We start from the raw sequence: 19,801 nt of genomic DNA on the forward strand, positions 1-19,801 counted from the left end.
TACTCTCTGGGAAAGTCATCACCTCTGCTCCTTCTGTTGTACCTGTGCTTGAAACATGTTTGATGATCTCAGTTTCTCACTAGGGGAGCAATGAACAATAAAAACATGAGCGGTGAGTTGGCAGACTCTCAAAACTCCTTCCTGGAGACCTATGAGTGACCACCAGACAGAGTAGGGAGGACTCAAAAATCTCATGATTGCCAGAACCACATCTGAAAGATTTTAAATATCCAAAAAATATTTGTAGTTGAATGAATGGCAGCAAAGTGCAGAGGCTGGTGGAGACAAGGAAAGCATTATGCATATATGGGAAATTTCAGAAGTCCTTCTGTCTATGTACAGTCTGGGGTTGGGTAGGGTTGGTATTGGGGTGCCTATGTTAACATAGCAAGCCCAGGTGCTTGCACTTGCTCATGTGGTATATTTCCAAATTCTTCTCCATCTTAGCCATTCTTCTTTGAAAACACCCTCTCCTATCTTATTTGTATTAATCAACTTTCCATCACTGTGACAAAATACCTAAGATGAACAACTTATCAGGAGGAGAGATTTATTTTGGTCCACAGTTTTAGAGGTTTTAGCTTGTGGTCACACATCGTGGTGGGAGCTCATGGTTGAGGAGACTGCTTATCTCATGGCAGACAGGAAACAGAAAGGAAGAAACTGAAGTTCCAATTGGCATACCTCCAATGGCCAAACTTCCTTCCTCAGCACCTAAAGTTTCCAACAGCTCCCAAGCACTCGGTTCCTGGGAACCAAGCCTTTAGCATATGGGCCTTTGGGAGACATTCCAGATCCAAACAATTGCTTTATTCCACATGTATTTTCCTACCCCAAGAGGGTAGGAAGATTATATTGGTAGTTTCACAGTTTTTCAGGACAGTATATTTCTTTATTGTTTGAATAAAAGGATGTATAAAATGCTAGGTACATTTATGTCCAACCCTTATAGCCAGGCTTCCTTATGTCATGGATGTACCTCCTTTAGTGATATATTTGTGGGTATAACTAACAAGCTTGTCCCTCTAAAAATTCTCTTTAGAAGCAAAGCCATATTCTTTTTTTTTTATTGTTTTATTATTCATATGTGCATACAATGCTTGGGTAGTTTCTTCCCCCCTCACCCCACCCCCTCCTTTACCACCCACTCTGCCCCCTCCCTCTCCCCCCTACCCCCTCAATACCCAGCAGAAACTATTTTTCCCTTATCTCTAATTTTGTTGAAGAGAGAGTATAAGCAATAATAGGAAGGAACAAGGGTTTTTGCTGGTTGAGATAAGGATAGCTATACAGGGCATTGACTCACATTAATTTCCTGTGCATGGGTGTTACCTTCTAGGTTAATTCTTTTTGATCTAACCTTTTCTCTAGTTCCTGGTCCCCTTTTCCTATTGGCCTCAGTTGCTTTTAAGGTATCTGCTTTAGTTTCTCTGCGTTAAGGGCAACAAATGCTAGCTAGTTTTTTAGGTGTCTTACCTATCATCACCCCTCCCTTGTGTGCTAAAGCTTTTATCATGTACTCAAAGTCCTGTCCCCTTGTTGTGTTTGCCCTTGATCTAATGTCCACATATGAGGGAGAACATACGATTTTTGGTCTTTTGGGCCAGGCTAACCTCACTCAGAATGATGTTCTCCAATTCCATCCATCTACCAGCGAATGATAACATTTCGTTCTTCTTCATGGCTGCATAAAATTCCATTGTGTATAGATACCACATTTTCTTGATCCATTTGTCAGTAGTGGGGCATCTTGGCTGTTTCCATAACTTGTAAAAATTCTCTTTAGAAGCAAAGCCATATTCTTGACCAATATCACAGCATATATTGTCTACTAATAGTCTTCAAAGATTTTTCTTTTATTACTAGACCCCATCAGGAAAAAAATAGCATATGCCCAGAATATATACATCTCTTTGTAAATTATATACATATACCCCAGTTTAATGTATGATAGGCATTTTAAAAGCATATCACTAAAATAGGCATTGTAAATTAAAAATAAAACAGTTTCTTCCTGCACCCCAAATAGTTATTATCATTCCCTTGGGGTTCATATGACCCACTTTGGAGGCCACTGGCTTACACAAGACAGCAACCAATATACCCAAAAGAAATATAATTTTAAAAAATCATTCTAAAATGTTTTCTTGGTAACACCTTTTTCCAAATCAGTGCTCAAACATCTAATTTCAAGAGGTCCCATCCATTTTGTAAGGGTTAAAAAAATAACAACATGCCATACTTCATATCGGTCAAAGCTTTTTCTGCTACAGAAGCAGTTTTGAGGGAGAAATTGTCATCTAGCCCTACAGTTATGCAAATGGAATAGTTATTTTTGACACTGGCAAATAATAGTTGTGTGTGCACCGACACTGGTTTCCTGCCTTATCATGCAGGGTCTTGAGTCATAATTTAGATGTTTGTAAGGGATTAGCATTTGAGGGCTACAGTAATCAATTTGTATAGTGTTTCCCATCTATCTTCTACCTTGAAAAGGTGATTAGCAACTTTGATGGGGAGAGAGGAGGGAATGTCGCACAAATTGCTTCATTGATCAAGGCAAATCAAGATATGTGATGAGATGATTGGCTGACAAACGGATACCAGCCATACCCTGGGTCGTCCCGTATTCAGATTGGAATTAACAAGGGCTGCCTTTATCAGAAATTCATCTGACTTCTTTTCAAATGGTTTGAAAATAACTAGCCCTCAAAGTAGTATTACTACAAATTATTTGATGCAGAACCAAAATAGAATGAAAAATATACTTGTGACAGTGGTAATACAAAAACATAGTATGATAAAAATCTTTAAAAGACCGAAAGACAGTATTTCCAGCCCACTCTAAAAATAGCTAATTGAGAAAGATTCCTGTATGCTAATATTCTTAATTGCCTGGGCAGCCTTATAGAAATGTCAGTTAGTTACTGGCTAGTACTTTGAGAGTCTTAATAGCCAAAGCCAGAATCTTGGTTAAATAATGTCGCAGCAGGAAAGCTGGTGCCTTCCTGTATGGTTGTACTGGAAGTCTTTCTGGCTAATTAGTGAATCAGTGATTATGCAAATGAACACCTCCTGATTGGCAACAGCTTGTATCTTTTCCCCACCACTCTGGCAAATGAGGCCAACTGAATGACTGTTTGTAGTTTAATGCAAAATGGGAGAATGATAAAATTTTAGAGACAGCCCCCTTTGGGGTTAGCACATGGTCTAACATCCCAATTTACAGATAAGGAAACAGTCCTTGGAGGTTGGTATGCTTGCCTAGAGTCCCTTGCTCAGCTAGTGGTAAAGCTGAGCTTAATTCTGGTCTTCTTAACTTGTTAATACACTTTTTTTTCCTGCCTTTTATTTTTATTTCAGTCTTAAATTTGGTATTGTGAACACAGAAACTCATGAAACCCTATTTTAACAACAAGGACATGAGGACGATAGAATGAAAAGTGTCACCAAGTCAAAGATACTAAAGATCCCTGGTTCAAGGGGACCCTCAGCAACTGAGCCTCTTGCTCATCCTGTGATCGTGAGTCTTTTCCCAAGGGAAAATTACTGTGTCTTATAACATCATTGAGAAAAGAAATGGACATGACTTTCATGAGCCCTTGAACACCTTTCCTACGCTGCCTGAGAAACACCCAAGGTTTCATTTTTTCCCCCCCGGGGTCTGAGTTGAGGCCACTGGTTTCAGTCATAGAAAATTTATGTTATGAAACCTCTGCACTTTTGAATTATTGGGGCTGGATTTTTCTTTTCTGTCCTGTTCTTTTTTTTTTTTTCTTTTTCCAATTCCCTTTGTAATCATCTCAAAGCCAAGTGCTCATTTCCACCAGAACTTTAAACATTGTGCCTTTATGTAGCACAGCTTTTAATTTTCCTCCCTAACAGAAGTGATTGTTTATGTTGTAAATGCCACATTAGTCTCCATGAAATGGAGACGGAATTGATTTTCATTTCAGAGATTTCACAGCTTGCCCCAGAACTTTATGCTTGATTGCCAGTGCTCAGAAATGCATGGGCTTCTGAGAGGTTCAGAAAAGATGTGTGTAACATGGCATATAAAAATGTGAGAATTAGAGCCGCATTTGTGGCTAGGCAGACCCCGAAGTCTCAATGGATGTGTCTGGCCAGGTGGTCAAAGAAACCAGTGTCCCAAATAAAGGTGATGATGCCTTTAAGCAATGGACTTCACTCCCAAGCTAGCTCACTCATAATACCATTGATTTTCCCTGCCAGAAAGCCTGGAAGGTTTAACCATTCATCCTCAATTTCAGCAAGCATTTCCTGAGCACCTGCCAAGAACCTCTCCAGCATTCTGGGAGCAAAAAGAGGTGTGGCACATACCTTCAGAAGCTTCTAAATTAATTGGGGGTGGAGAAAGCACAGAATGCCACCAGCAAATTAGGCAGAGACTTAGGGATATACTCCAAACTGAATTTCCAAAGCAAAGGAAGTGGAAGGCTACGCTGGCACATTGGGAGTGGAGATGGAATGGAAGACAGATGTCAGATTGACCCAAAGGAAAGGTTTGTTGTTGCCTTGACCCCCTGCTGCCTTCTAGGACACAGCTCCCACCTCCTTGGGGAATCTATTGTTTGGTGAGCAGAAGACTCTGCTCTCTCCAAGGATATGAGATAATGCCACTGGCATTGCTTGGGCTTGGACATCACTCCTGGTTTTGGTCAGCTGTTGGGTTGATCACCCAAAGGCCACACCTTCCAAGGGATTTGCCTCACTTGGGTTGGGTTGGAGCTCTCAGAAACTCCTTCATCTTCAAGAACTCCCTCATAACTGGAGGTTTTAGAATACAATTGGCATTCCATACAATTAAGACATTCATTATCTTTCTATTTATCATTTGTTACATCTGACAGACCACTTTTAAGAGTTTACATTTAAATAAGAGGTGGATAGAACAACATCTCTGCTGCACACAATTTACATGGCAGTGTTGGGGGCGGATTAGCCTGCTGGAAGACGTCAGGGGAATCTCATTTTGAATGATTACCATCATTGTTAATTTGAACATTTCTACTTAATTATGTCTAGCTCCATTGAGTTATAAATATGTATATATTAATGTTAACAATATGAGCTTTATTGGCCAAATACATAATCGGTGATTAAAACAGAAATCTCCTGATGTGTCTAAAACTGCTACCCCAAATGAATGATAAGGTATAAAAGAGCCTCAATTTCATTGCTAGTCAGTTAATGACACCTTTCCTTCTATCAAGGGAACAACTGGATGTGATTGAAAATTGCCAACAGAGGCTCCAAAATTGTATTCTGGGTGCATTCTCTATGTCTCTTTTTGTCTCTATCTGCATCTATCTCTCTCTCCCCTCCCCAACCCCTCTTCCCTGAATGGCAGATGGCAAGCACACATGAAGGGTAGGGGTGAAAGGGTAGGGAAAATGTAACTACATGACCAGAGAAGAGCCCCGTGGAGCTGGTAGGAAGATGCATGTTGACAAGGAAAGCTGGAATTAGATTTTGCCAGGGGAAAGCTCTCAACAGGACTGAGGTGAGGTGCCATAGGCATGCCATGCAGGAATTTGAGACTGTTGGCATGAAGGCATTTGCTATTACAGGTTTTCTTCTGCTTCTCCATTTCCTTTTTATTCATTCATTCATTTATTTGTTTTAACTTTCTGGTGTGCTTCCATTTATAGAGAGGGTGAGGAGGAGTGGAGGGGGGGAAAAAAGGTTCTGCTTTTGCATCAGGGGGTGGTACTGATTTTTCCACCCATGACTGCTGAAAATTAGAATTTCTTCATGAAGTTGATTCTTTTCTTGTCCTGCTTCTTATCTTTTTCAATATGATTACCTGCACTTCAAGGCTAAAATCCTAATGAACTTGCTCACTCACTCCAGTGCAAAGGATCAAGAGAGAACAGCCTGAGGCCCAAGTTTGTGGCTGAGGGGGAAACAAGCAAGGGTCTTGAATAAATTTTCCCCCCTCTGGTTACTGAATGCCCTGTCTTTGGGCCACAGACTTAATGGCTTACTACTAATTTTCTTGTCAGGATAATTCTCCCAATCAAGATTTAAAACAAACTAGAAGGTTACTGAAGTACTGGAGATTAAAGCCCAATGCTTTTTTTTTCATTTGATTAGGGTACTCTTATCTGGGCTCTCTGGGCCCAATTTAAACTTCCACAACCTTTCCTTAAAGGGCTAGGTTTGTTTGTTTCAACCAAACGCCTTCCCTTCACATCCTCTCTCCTGCTGTGTATTTGCTCACCAGAAAGAAGAAATAGATTATCCCCTGTGCATCGACTTTCAGGCAGCTTCTTGGTGCAATTTTCTTCTCCATCTTGCCGTGGAAAAAGAGACCAGTCATTTCCTAAGTGGTGATTTGGAGTGGCCTATATTTTTAAGAAACTTCTGGCTTCACCATCAGCTCCAAGGTGTAGCTACAGAGCCTTCATAGGAAACTACACTTAGGAGAGAGAAGGGGCAGCCAGCTCAGCAAGAGCACAGCATAGCCACCTGACATCACTTCATACACCAGCCCTCTGGTGACTCTACAGGTGATGTTTGTAATATTTCTTATCCTCATTCTTTGCCTCTCAGAGGATGTAGATACCCTTCACCGGTATCTGCTACAGACTTTTTCCAACCTATAAACTGCAAATCAAATAGACTAGGCCCATTTTGCTCTGCTGTTTTCTGTACATGTTCACTTGAATTGTCAAAAGAAAGCACTCTAACCAAACACCCAGCTTAGCTGTGTGATCTGAGCTGAAGACCAGAGACAGACAGAGAGCACAAAGTTATTGAAGTAGATTCTAGGGAATGTCGACTTCAGCACCGAACATCTTTATTTTCCATCAAGTTTTCTTTTAATCTTGCTTTCTATTAAAAGTCTTCTGAAAGCTAATGCAATAAATTTAGATCTGTAGCCAGATGCAAAGCAAAACTTTTGGCAGGGAATACTCCATCAAAAGACATTGCAAATGAAATATGCTCTCTCTTGGGGATTATTCTACAGTTTAATTTAATTTTATATTTCAAATTAAATTAATTCAAATGGTTATGCTGTTTCCAGGGAAAACAGACTTCATTTATGATGTTCTGCCACCAAATTGTTTAGCAGCCATCATATATCTTACATTGTTAACTAAGAATGATAAATAGTGACAAGGTAGTCTCTTCCCCTCATGTCCCAGTCCCTGTGTTATATAGAATGCACACAACCCCTTCCAACAACGCATGTTCCCTTATTGGGCAGCATGAATATCTGTTAAGACCGTGATAGTTAAGACTAATAATGGGGCCACACTAGCTGTGGCCCTTTCTATCTAATCATTTCCAAGCATGTAATGAAGATGTGTGGGGCCTCTTGAGGGAACAGATGTGATGGTGTGTGATTCTGAGGATGAGGAGACTAGTGTTGATGAGATTCCCCCAGCAGGTTCCATGCAGGGAACCCAGGATGGGAGTAAAGGCAGGAGCTTCAGTCTAGTGCCCAGGTTCTCAGCTTATGCTTTACCCAGCAGTACTCTTCATTTGTAGCCCACCTCTAGATTTTAATGTAATCTGAATTTTGTCTCTGCCATCCAAGAAATTAAGAAATTGAGTCATTATTGAGTAAATAAAATCAACACAGACATACCACTTGAGCAGCTGGGGAGACTTCCATCCTCTACAATTCTTTAATTTTATTTTTAAAATCAATGTGCAGTAAAAATACTCTTTGGCTTACATGCCTTTAAAAAAAATAATCTATGGAATGCATCTGTCTACATGCAGAAGTACAGGTTGGAAGGTCATGGCTTCTTGGAGTAACTAAAGGACTATCCAACTGATTCTGGAAAACATGGCTGGCTACAAGTTATAGAGAAAGCCACAGAGCCCCTTTGGGCAACCAGGGCTGCTCTGGCTGCTCTGAGCCAGGTCACTTGATTTGAGAGGACTTGTCTGGTGTGAGGAGTGAGCAAACAAGCATTTATCAATACTTTAGGTCCTGGGGAACATTTTGCCTGCTTTTCTCTTTTCTTTTACCAAGCAGATCTATTGAATGCACATCATTCCTTGAGTCCACTCACCACATGTTTCTTAATGTTGACTTGAAGAAGACATAGGTATTTTGTGGAGGGCTTACATCTCTGTGGTCACCTGTCATGGGCCACATGAAGACCCCAAGGCTTTTCAGCTAAAACATAAGTAAATACTATCACAGGAGACTCCAAAAAAAGCTCTGGAAATGCTGGGTTCACTGTAGTCACCTATTTCACTTAACAAATGGCACGTTTTAGAGATGAAAGAGGGCTCATCCCTATCAACATCTTCTTACCTGCTGCCTCCAACACCACCCATTCAAGCTCCATTTTCTCCTGTGATCCCAAAGGAAACAGAACCAATTACTCTTTCTTAGAGCCCTCCTCTTTGGGAGAAGTCTCCTTCAGGGCATGGCTAGGAAAATCCATACATTTGGATTCCTTTTCCAGAAGAAATGGAATTCATATTCTTTCCCATGTGAATCTTTTAGGGAGAAAATAGTAGTCATTAGAATGCCAATGACATACTATATAATAGATGCTTGTCAACTGTACCCAAACTTGAGAGTTTTCAGGTACAACACCCAGTGGTCTTATTCCACTGCAAAGTTAATGCTATTATGCAGTCATCATTATTAGTACAATAATGGCAATGTTGATGCCACAGCTACATAATTAACTCATCAGCTAGTTAGCATGTAGGATCCCTTGAACGTATACATGCCTAACTAATCCTGGCATGTTTGAAAAGCCTTTAGTTTTTTTTAATTTAGGGAAGGAGGAATCTCATAATCCAAAAGTAAAGAAACTTCTAAAATGGTTTTAAAAGCCATGACCCATAGATATCTGCTTAGTTTCAGAGTGTGTAAGAGCTGCAATACTTTGAGTGCATCTCGTGAACCCTGGAAATCTTTTAAATATAATATCGTATTCCATTTTCATAACTTAGTGCTACATATTGTCATAACACCTATTTCACAAAGAATACATAGAGACATAGGAAGGTCTCTATGTATTACCAAGGCCACAACCAAGGTAAAGTTGGAATTTGAAGTGAGTTTTTTTTACCCTGAAGCCCATATCCTTACTGACTTGTATCCTGCTACTCCTCTGGCTGATGGATAAATGCAAATTGAGGAGCAATACCTTCTCTTTTTCACTCATCCTCTTTCACTTTGCCTTTTCATTTTTTTCCTCTCTAGCCTTCTCCTTCCTCTATTCACATGGACACTAGACCCTAACAGCAGTTCTCCTCACTGTTTGGAGAATATACTTGCAGCAGGCATTGTAATAATTCTTTTGCACAGCTTTATCACCAATGTTCACTCTTGCCCCCTAAGATCTCACATTCCAAAATTATTGTAACTCTCTTAACAAATGGCTAGATGTGTAGCAAATTGTCTCTCTCTGTGACAAATGCTTAGAGAATCAAGTTTATTTGGCTTGCGGAAGAGAAACTGCAGCAGTGTTTTTAAAACAGCTTTCAAGTTCATAACAGAGCTATCGAAACCTTCCCAGCTGCTCTCCATTGCCAGCAAGAATGGAACAGAAGGAAAAGCGATTTGCTCAAAGCAATAGACATTCCGATTATGTACAGGAACTTTCTGGCTGTGAAGAATTGTTAGAGGAGAAGATGATGTAGGGAGGCAGGTTGTCCTTGAAGACCTTTCCAAATGAGACAGTTTGCTTCCTGGGGCATTTTAGACTTTTGGGGAGTAGATTGAATGGGCTGAGAAGCGCCTTCCAATAAGCACGAGCCATAGGGTTCTACAGGACACTTCCCTACAGTGTGTCTAGACTGTGGACATGAAGAGGAAGTGCTATTCATTCTCTGATTAATTCCACAGCATAGTCATAAAACAAAATATATTTGGTCTAAAAGATCCAAATTGATTTCCCTGTCCAAATCACATGTGTACACATCCATACGGAGAAATTAGGCAAGATCATATTAAGATAACTAAGTTTATTGGATTTATAAAAATCTATAAATGTGTTTATCTCCTTAGAGAGAAATGCCCTGTAAATTTCAGCACTGTCTAGAGTGACAATTGCATGTGTTTTATTAGCACACTGGTGACAGTGGAGAGCATGAGCATCTGGCACTAAGAACCTGGGTTCAGGTGCTGGCACTGCCATTTGATAGCTTATATCATCCATAGAGTATGTCTGAGTCTCAACTTCTTTATCTATAAAACGAGAAGCACTATTACTTCCTAGAATGGAAAGGGAGTGTGGTTAAATTAGACAATATTTATAATTCTCCCAGAAGTATGCCTGACAATAGGAGTTGATATTTCTCCAATTAAAATGTATTCGATTCCTGCTTTGGTTGAAACTGGTCAGCCCAGTTGCCCTCTGAAAAGAAGAAGTTAGCTGCTGCCTTCCCTGAAAAGATGCTACATTCTTATGTCTCTCAGACAAAGCCCTGCAGTCTGGGCCTTGTTTCCCAGAGGGTAAGAGAGTTCTTCTCTGGATAACCTCACTTGAAGCATCCCAGCAGGCAGTGGCCCCCTGCACATTGGAGTACCAAGCGTCTTTACAGCCAGTGGACCATAATTGAGAATATTCCCAAGGTATTTTCATGGAATGGGAATATGCTCAATGCAGTAGATCATGACGGGCAAGGACCACAGGAGAGGCCCTGAGCTGAGAAATAAAAGCCCCAGTTCCAGCTGTACCATTGCCTAAGTGACTTTGGGCAGATCACTTCACTGTGCCTCAGCTGCAATGATGTACGCCTACTGTATGCCAGGTACCTATTTATTCCATTCATTATTTTTAATATCCATGATAAGTCCCAAGATAGACAGGTACTCCTTGACTCCTACATATTACAGGTGAGGATCAGAAAATGAGGTTCTATAAAGCTGGGAAACTTAGTCAGAGACCACTGGTAAGCAAATAAGCAGACATTCACCAGGATATTTGATATCAGAATGTGCACTTGTTCCCCTGCCCAGCCTGACTTGATTTCTTCAGGTAGAAAATGAGGCTAGTCTATGCTCTCTGGGGTCTCCTGTGTCCCAGATAGCTGATGAGTGTAATTCTGGATGTCTTCCCAGCACTAGCAGCAGCCAGTCTGAACACAGTAAGGATGTAGTCATGAAAGTGGTCACAATAATTTTCTTCCTTTCCTCTGGAAAGACCAGGGTGGGGGTAGTTTTTTAATTTCCTTCTTACAAAAATAACTGTTGATTGACTTTAGGTGGGAAGGGTGTTTTGTTGGGATGTGGGGAGAGAATTGAAGAGAGTACTTTGGTAAAGAAGCCACTTGAAAATGATCCATTTCCTTTTGAGATGCTCTTGTAATATAATTATGAGGCATCTGCTAACCTCCTCTCCCCTCGCATGATCTTCTTGGTTCTCAGCAGCTGAGATCCCCAAGAGAAAACTGACAAGATCAAGTTTTCTTATTGGCACCAAGGAATGGAGCAACTTGAACAACGCTTGCCAGTGCAATTTAGAAAAAGGTGTAGAAAATCCAAGCAAAACATAAATACCAACAAATGTTCTAGGGATTAGCAGATAAGTCCTATCAGGAGAGAGCACGAGAACCAAATTTATACAGTTGAGAAAGGATCGGGCTCAGAGGGAACACAATCAAGTCTATAAATACCTCCACGAGAATGGTATAAATGAAGGAAGGGAATTAAATCGCCGTCTCCAAAGCCGGGAGGACCCGGTGCAGTCGCCTTCGGTTTAGAGAGGAGATGAAAAATACAATAGGAAAAGTTGCAAGCTGAGAGCTGCAATTGGGCAAAGGGACAGACTAGACGGGACATGGTTGACACTCTACCACTGCCCAGAGGCTGGAAGTGAGAGGAGATTAAATGCTAATAGGAACAATGTCCAAGGAGGCCCAGGAAGGCCAGCTGGTGGTCAGTAAGAGGACCTGAATGGTTGTCCCACCTAGGAGTCACCAAACTGAGCAGTAATTACTTACTTATGCAAATTGCTTGGTAAATACCCTGAGTAAATCAAAGAAGTCCATTTCAACTGCTTGTTGGCTAGGGACCCAACTGCAGATTCCAAAAAGATCCCATGCAGGGTTTCGTGGGTCAGTGAGACTTTTTATCATCCCATGTGTCTGGCTTAACCCTCAGTGATGAACACACCTGGGAGCTTCCCCTGTTAGACACAGACTGAATCCACCTGGGTCCCTGCCCCTGCCCCCTTCCTAGCCCTCTGGCTCCCTCCCTCCCTACCTGTGCACTTCCTGCCCTTCCTGCCCCATCCTTCCCTTCAACAATATTAATGGCTTCTGCCTAAGCACTTGAGTGGATCGAGGCTTCTCCTCCACAGAGCCTGTTTAGAGATGGCCTGAATCGCCTGCTGGGAATAATTCTCACCGCAGGCAAGCTCAAGAATTATTGATGAAATAACCTTTTGGGGCCTGAGTCTTGGGCTTTGCAGATGCAATGGCAAGATTATTGTTTAAGTGGGGACTTGATCAGGCGGTGACCTAGAAAGCATTTAGTTCTTTTATTGCTTTCACAGCTTCCTGGGGTGAACACTTTCTTCTATGAGGAAGTCTGAGCAGCTTTTTGGGGAAGAGAGTAAAAGGAAGTGGTCTGGCCAGACGACAGGACATTGTCTGCATGCTGCCCAAAAAGCCAAAAAGCACCTAAGCAGGCTAAGACAGCCCTAGCCTCCTTTGAGTCCCTGGAACCGGAATGGCATTAGAAATAATACAGGTTTGCAGGGACTGGACATCTTCACCTTGAAAGATTAACTCCTCCAGATTCAGGAAGCCAGTAAATCTATCCCCAGGGAGACCATTTATTAATGGATCAGCCCTGCCTAGGGAGCATAGCACTAGGCATAGTTCAGAGGACTAAAGTAGGAAGTTATCTGGAAAGCCCACATCCAGACCCAAGGGACAGCCATCCAGATTGGGGGCTTCGATGACCGAGGGTCTCTCTGGGCAGGAGTCACCAAAAGACTATGTGCTTTGTAGAGGAAGGTACACAGGGGTCCTGTCATGACTCTCTACTTATAGTTCTTTGTCGCACCTCATTCCTGCGATTGCTCAATATTTTGCTTACTGTAAGCTAGGCACTGGATAGGTCTAGCGATTTCAAAATAAATAAAACAATCCCTAGTTTCAATGAACTCAAGAGACATGCATTCCCATTCATGCTAGGTCCCTACAATCATGAGGGAAGGATAAACAAAGTCTTCTCTTTAAGCACAGCCACAAATACAGAGAACACTTCTTTTTGAGAGGTAACATTTGAAGGATAAGTAGGAGTTTTCTGGTTACAGAAGAGCAATCCAGGTAGTGCCAATGAGATCACATGGTTTAGTCGAGGTAAGTGGTCCAGGATAATGGGTGTTGAGTATCTAGTAGGGAAGTGTGTGAGACGGTAACACTAGCTTTCCATATTGTGGCTATACTACATGTTGGCTACTGAGTCAAGAGCTCTACTGCTGTTATTTTATTTAATCCTCACACAGCCCTCTGAAGTATGCATAATGTGCCAAGGGCCAGAACTCATTAGGGCAGAGCAGGCATGTGAGGCCTGCTGGAGGGGGATGAAGCCAGGCACCGAGCTCTCCACTATCAATGAAGCTCCCTGAAAGAAGTGGGAGGATTGAGAATTAGAATCTAGTGCATCAGAGCTAAAATATAGCTCAGAGGCCACTGAGGCCAGCCTGCTCATTTAATAGAGATAGAAAATGAATTTGCTACACAGCTGAAAGGACTCCAATTGCTTTACACAAGGCCTCAATGCTCATGTTAAGAAGGCCAGAAACACTGGGGACCTTTAAGCTTAGGTATGGTATGGACATGTGTGTGCTTCAGAGTACACTGTGGAGGCTGTGAGGACTAACACCTGCCAGGTAGACTACAGACAGAGGCACCACTTATGCCCCACAGGGTCCTCAAACCATTCACCTTGGGCCCCCCATACTAAGCTGGAATATCTAGGGGAGAGATTGGAAGATGAAAGCTTGTAATAAGGCTCCCAGTGAAGTGCAAGCACACAAGGGTGGAGACCAGTGAGTGGGGAAGTGACTATGATACTGGTCATACTCCATGTTAGAGATAGCAAAGGCCCAAACTTGAGCAGGATCCTGGTAACATGTAAGGAGGTGAAACTTTGTAGAAAGTAACCATCAGGATGTGATTGGGTGAGGGAGACAGAGAGAGAGATGTGTCCAAGATCATCTGAAATTTCCAGCTTGGGTGACTCAGTGACTGGTGATGTCAATAAAAAGGGGCTTAGGGTGACATGGGAAGGGGTTAGGTTTGAAAATCTTGAGTGCAGTGTAGCTGCGGAATATGTATGTAGAGACGTCCAGCAGGTCATCTGAAACTTGAATGTGGTCTTTGAAGATAGAAGCAGGTCATGGCTGGAGAAGTGATTTGGAGTCAGATTTATTGCTGCCTCCTGCATAAGGTGGCCCCTGAAGCACCAGGTATATTTAATCCCTTTCACTCTGCACTTCCAAAACATGGTGAACAACCCGTAATAACTTGCTAGTGTTGGTTTTCTGCACCTGCTTCTCTCCTAAACCACAGGCTGATTCAGCAGGGTAAGAACCTGTCGTTCATGTCATATCCCCAGATGCCCAACACCTGGTACATATGAGGGTCTTTTTAAGAAATTGCTGAATAAGTGAAGACTAGAAATGTAGATGAAATTAAGAAAAGTTGTGTGGATCCAATTTCTGGGATCACCAACACTTAAAGAGAGAATAGAAAATAAATCTGCAAAGATACCTAACAAAGAAGTCAGGCATGAGGGTACACACCTGTAATGCCAGCACTTGGGAACATGAGGTGGGAGGATCAAGAGTTTGAGACCAGCCTGAGCTATATAGTGAGACCCTGTCTCTAAAACAAAAACTATTCTCTAGTTCCTGGTCCCCTTCTCTATTGGCCTCTGTCGCTTTAAAGTTTCTGCATTAGTTCCTTTGCATTGAGGACATTAATTTAGAATGTAACACATATGTACAGGAAAGCAATGCGAGTAAACTCCCTGTATAGCTATCCTTATCTCAACTAGCAAAAACCCTTGGTCTTTCCTATTATTGCTTATACTCTCTCTTCAATAAAATTAGAGATAAGGGCAAAATAGTTTCTGCCTGGTAGTGAGGGGGTGGGGGGGAGGTGGAGGGAGTAGGGGGAAGGAGGGGGTGGGGGAAAAGGGGTAGAAATGACCCAAACAGTGTATGCACATATGAATAAAAGAAATAAAAAATAAATAAATATATATATAAAAAATAAAAACTAAACAAGACAAAAAGAAAAAAGAACAAAAAACCCAAGAAACCTACCAAAAAGTATAGAAAATGGTAGGAGGAAAAGAAAAGAAAATAGTGACAAGAAGGAGAGAAAAAGAAACCTTCAGGAATGGTAGGGGGGCCTCCAGCATCAGTTGCTACAGAGGCCAAAAAGAGATGTATGTAGATCCACACCCAGCACCAGGCCTGGCCTCTGGAACTTTCACATGTCATATCCCCATGGGTCTTTCACATGGGTCTTTCCTTGGAAGTCTGAGCAGCTCTTGCCTCAGGGAGTAAATTGTGAAGTTATGGAACTTCAGACTGTAGAGCAAAGAGGTGATCAGAGAAATCCAAAGAATCACTGTTGGCTGAGCTCTGGCTTTAGATTCCCAAGGAATGGAACTTTCTTATTAATCCATTTTATGTTACTACAATAAAATACATGTGGCTGGGTAGTTTGTAAAGAAAAGAGGTTTATTTAGCTCACAGTTCTGATGGATGAGATTCCAAACAGCATGACCCTGGCTTTGGTGGTGACCCTCTTGGCTGCATCCCACCATGATGAATGGCCATTATGACTGGGGTGCATGGGGGAGAGATCACATGGAGAAAAAGGAAGCCACAGTGTAGGGAGGAACCAGGTTCACTATTTTATAGTAACTCTCTCTCAAGAACTACCTCAAGTTCCACAAGACCTATTAATCCCTTCCAAGGGCAGTATGACCGATGACCTAAGGATGTCCCATTAGGCCCAACATTTAAAAGGTCCCAGCATCTCTTGGTCCATCTTGAAGACCAAGTCTTCAACATATGAAACCTTGGGGGACATACTTAATCCAAACAATGGGGCTGGGGAAATCTCAGTGATTAGACCACCTGAAACTACCTGGATACTGTTTTGTTTTTCATTCCTTCAATCTCTGTTTTGGGCCTTGTTGGCTTATTTTCATGGAAGTGTTTGGGAATTCAGTGGGAGAAACAAAAAAATTACTGGAAATGGCTATATGAGGTGTTTGCAGTAATGCAACCAGCTAGCTAGATTTTTGTTGGGGTTTTGTTTTCTTTTTTTCTTTTCCCTGTCTCCCTCCATCCTGATCTTGCTGCCCTCATTTCAGCTCATGTGGCCACATTGTAAAACTCCATTTTGTCTTTTTTTTCAGATGTTTAAATGTGAACCCAGTGCTAGTTTTTAATGAGCTAGGAAATTGTTTAGGCTTCTTTTCCCCTTTTCCTTTTGTATTGCTATTGGATATACTACAAAGCTGCATTTGGAAGCCTTCAATTTCAGTGTGGTTTTCTTTAGGCAAAGGAGGCTATTGTGTATCGCCACACCTCATGTTCAAAGAGTCTCTGGTGGAGAAACCAGGATATGGGGCATGAGAGTAGAGGCTGACTTGGAGGGAGGGGCCCTGAGATCCTCTCTAGGGAAGAATCAGAGGAAGAGTGAGTGCTTGTGATGGAAGGAAATGCCCACTATGGACCAAGGCCTCCCTGAGCCTCTAATTCAGAATATGCACCTCCCCAATGGACATTTCCACCCAGAAGGTCCCCATTCTCTCCAATCTAGTGCAACTTAGATTGCATTACCATTTTTCAGTGAATCAGTTCCCCATTATTCTTCTGACACTATTCTGCTCTGGAACAGACACAATTTTTTGTGTCAGGGACACAGCCAGTCCCATGGCAGACTCAGTACCTGCCTTGTGAAGCCTATGTCCTAGCAGAGAAATGGCACTCAAGACATTATCAACTTTGACATAAGTGTCATAAATAACAATGCAATTCTACCCTATGCAATCTCAGTCACCCATAGTCAAATGTGGTCTGAAGACATTAAATGAAACATTCCAGAAATAAGTGATTCATAAGTTTTAAATATCATTGTTCTACTTTACTTTTAGTCATTAGTGTTAAGCTCTTATTTTCCTAATTCATAAATTGTACTTTATCATAGATGTGTATAAGGTTCACTATGAGCCACAGTTTCAGTCATCCACTGTTGGTCCTAGAACGTGTTCACAGTGGATAAGTAAGGACGACAGTATACAAGTAGATAATGTTCATTGGTGCTTGCTGTCCACCAGACTGTATAGCCAGCACTATGGAATGTAGAACAGGGAGCCCTGGCTAGACCAGAAAGCCCCAAAGGCTCTGCATCCCTTTCCTCAGCCCCACTGATTTGTTCCATGGACCCTCGTACTCTTCCCACATACATACTTTGAAAACTCTCAGCCTCTTCTTTCCACATGTCTCCCTCTGAGCAGTCCCCAAAGCTTAATGTTGCTTCCATGGAAATAGATCCTGCATTTCCCTCCCCTCTGATCCCCATGGCCCCCCTCCAGCCCGGCAGCCTATAACTCACACCTGGAATAGGACAGCACCCCTGGGTTCCCTGTCTCTGACTTCATTTCAACCCCAGATGGACTTTACAGAAATGCTATTCACCCTCTCATTATCTTAGTCATTCACTCAATTTGTTTTTTGTCTTCCCCCTGAATAGGTGTGCGTTTCAAAACAGCTGATGTCAGTTGTGTCCCTTGACTAAAGACAAACCCCAGCCATGTGTGCCTAACATTCAGAGCCCTTCCTCCAGAGGCTAGCTGTCCAGATCTCCATGAACAACCTATTTACCACTTTCCCAAGCACAAACATGCCTTCCTACATTCTCTTTTGCTTGTACCCCACTTCCTGCCCCTCTCCATTTCAACCTATCAAAATGCCACCATCACAAAGGCCCAAATCTAATGTCACCTCTCCCAGGAGTCCTTTACTGATGAAACCAAACAGAAGTGCTGAAGTAGTCACTGCCATCACTGAATTTATCCCAAGAATTACATGCTACCCATGCATGCATGTCCATGTGTCTCCCACATTCATTCCTTAAAACTCCCAGCAGTCCTTGTGTGCATTTGCCCTTGATGAACCTTGGCCATGCTCCTGGAATGGGGCTGAGTAATTCAGTCAGGTTATCTCATGTAATCATCACCATCCTCTTACAAAGCAGGCACCATAATTACATCCCCATTATATAGATGAGATCAGAGAGGTTAAGTGAATTGCTTAAATAAGGTCACACAGCTAGTAAGTGAAAAAGCAAAGAATTCAAATCCAATTTCGACAAGATCCCACATATGTAATATTACACTACCAAGCATCAGACAAGTTTTCTTCTTTAAACAGGTGTCTATTCTAATTGTCTTACAGAGCACTTTGCATGCAGGAGGCACTCATAATTATATTCCCAGCACATGACTCAGAGCCTAGAACATCTCCTAGATGTGAAGAAAATACCTGTGAATGGATGAATGGAATTACTATTGGGCACCATGTAAAAGCTTCTATATCAGAATTGCTTAAATTGAGACCTGACAGCCTCTAGATTAACAAACATCCCAGGTGATTCTTATATAGCCAGCCAGCACCTGTTCACAGACTGTTATCATAGAACTTGTCCAGCTCCACCACTCTACGAATAGAAAACCTGAAGCCACAGTAGTCAAGTGGCTTGGCCAAGGTTAGCAGCATCCACCTCCCACCCCCAAGTCATCTCACTGGCTAGGGATTTTTTTAAGCCAAGTCCTCTGGTTTTCAGCCTAGTTGTAGGATAAGATACAGTGTTAACATTGGACAGAAAACAAGTCCATATCTCCATCTGCCCTGGTTAAGGGAATCTTAAATTGGTTTTCCTGACTTTTTTTTCTGAGGAGGTCTTTACTGATGGCCTCATCTCAGATAAGCTGAGCAGGGGACAGCCTCTGGACAGCTGACCTAGAAACTCCAAACCACAGAAAACCATGTCTTTGATCTGAAAGTGCCTTGTTATTGGGTTTTGCTTAATGCAGATTCAGATCTTTGGAATCTCCTTCCTGTCTCTTCAAAGAGGAGCCACGTTGCCCAGCAACCATGCATGTCAGTGACATGGCAAAGCTATTGATCAATAAAGTTCTAGCTGTCTAACCTCTCTCTGCAGCCATGTTTGTCTGCCTGGCTCTAAAAACCACTGTCTGCCTATTTCTTAGCAGCGAGGTCATGTATTAGAAAGAAAATAAGATTTGGAGTTAGATATCCCTGGGTTGATGTTACAGTTCAACTAGTTACTGGCTATGTGACCTTGAAAGCCACTTGCCCTCTCTGAACCTCAGCTTCCTCATCTCTAGGGTAAAGGGAGTTTTATGGAAAATCTCTGGTTCTTTCCAGTTCTGACATCTGTGTTCTGTGCCCTGTAACCTGGGATGTGAGCTACTCGTATCATGCCCAAGTTCAGCATGATAAAGAAACTGAATTCTGTTTCATACTGGGCATTTCGTGTTTTCAGTCCAACTCACTGAGCATGAAAATAAATCAGCACCATGGGAAGGTTAGGATGTGTTATCTTTGCATGGACAACCCTCTCCTGCCACCCCTGAGTTTTGCTTCGATCGTAAACCTCCTTTACATGCAGACAGACAGCAAGACTCTCTGGGAATCCTCAAGAAATGCCATCCATATGTTTTTGAGTCATTTACACTGAACCCATCATAATATTGTTCTTTGAAGATCCATTTACATTTGTTCTAAAGGCT

At 42.0% G+C, this 19,801-nt stretch overlaps 1 protein-coding gene across 8 annotated transcripts in view; it reads left to right on the forward strand.

Annotated features, from left to right (window-relative positions):
* Kirrel3 (kirre like nephrin family adhesion molecule 3) overlaps nucleotides 1-19,801 on the forward strand; it is a 568,837-nt gene that overhangs the window by 234,101 nt on the left and 314,935 nt on the right. The window contains exon 1 of one of the 8 annotated variants that reach the window (XM_074066382.1): nucleotides 2,164-3,523. The exons of the other annotated variants lie outside the window; for them this stretch is intronic. The gene's annotated coding sequence lies outside the window, so the exon portion shown is untranslated. Of the gene's footprint in view, nucleotides 1-2,163; nucleotides 3,524-19,801 lie in introns of those variants that run through there. 8 annotated transcript variants of the gene reach the window in all.

The sequence above is a fragment of the Castor canadensis genome, chromosome 2, assembly GCF_047511655.1.
Source record: "Castor canadensis chromosome 2, mCasCan1.hap1v2, whole genome shotgun sequence".
NCBI lineage: Eukaryota > Metazoa > Chordata > Mammalia > Rodentia > Castoridae > Castor > Castor canadensis.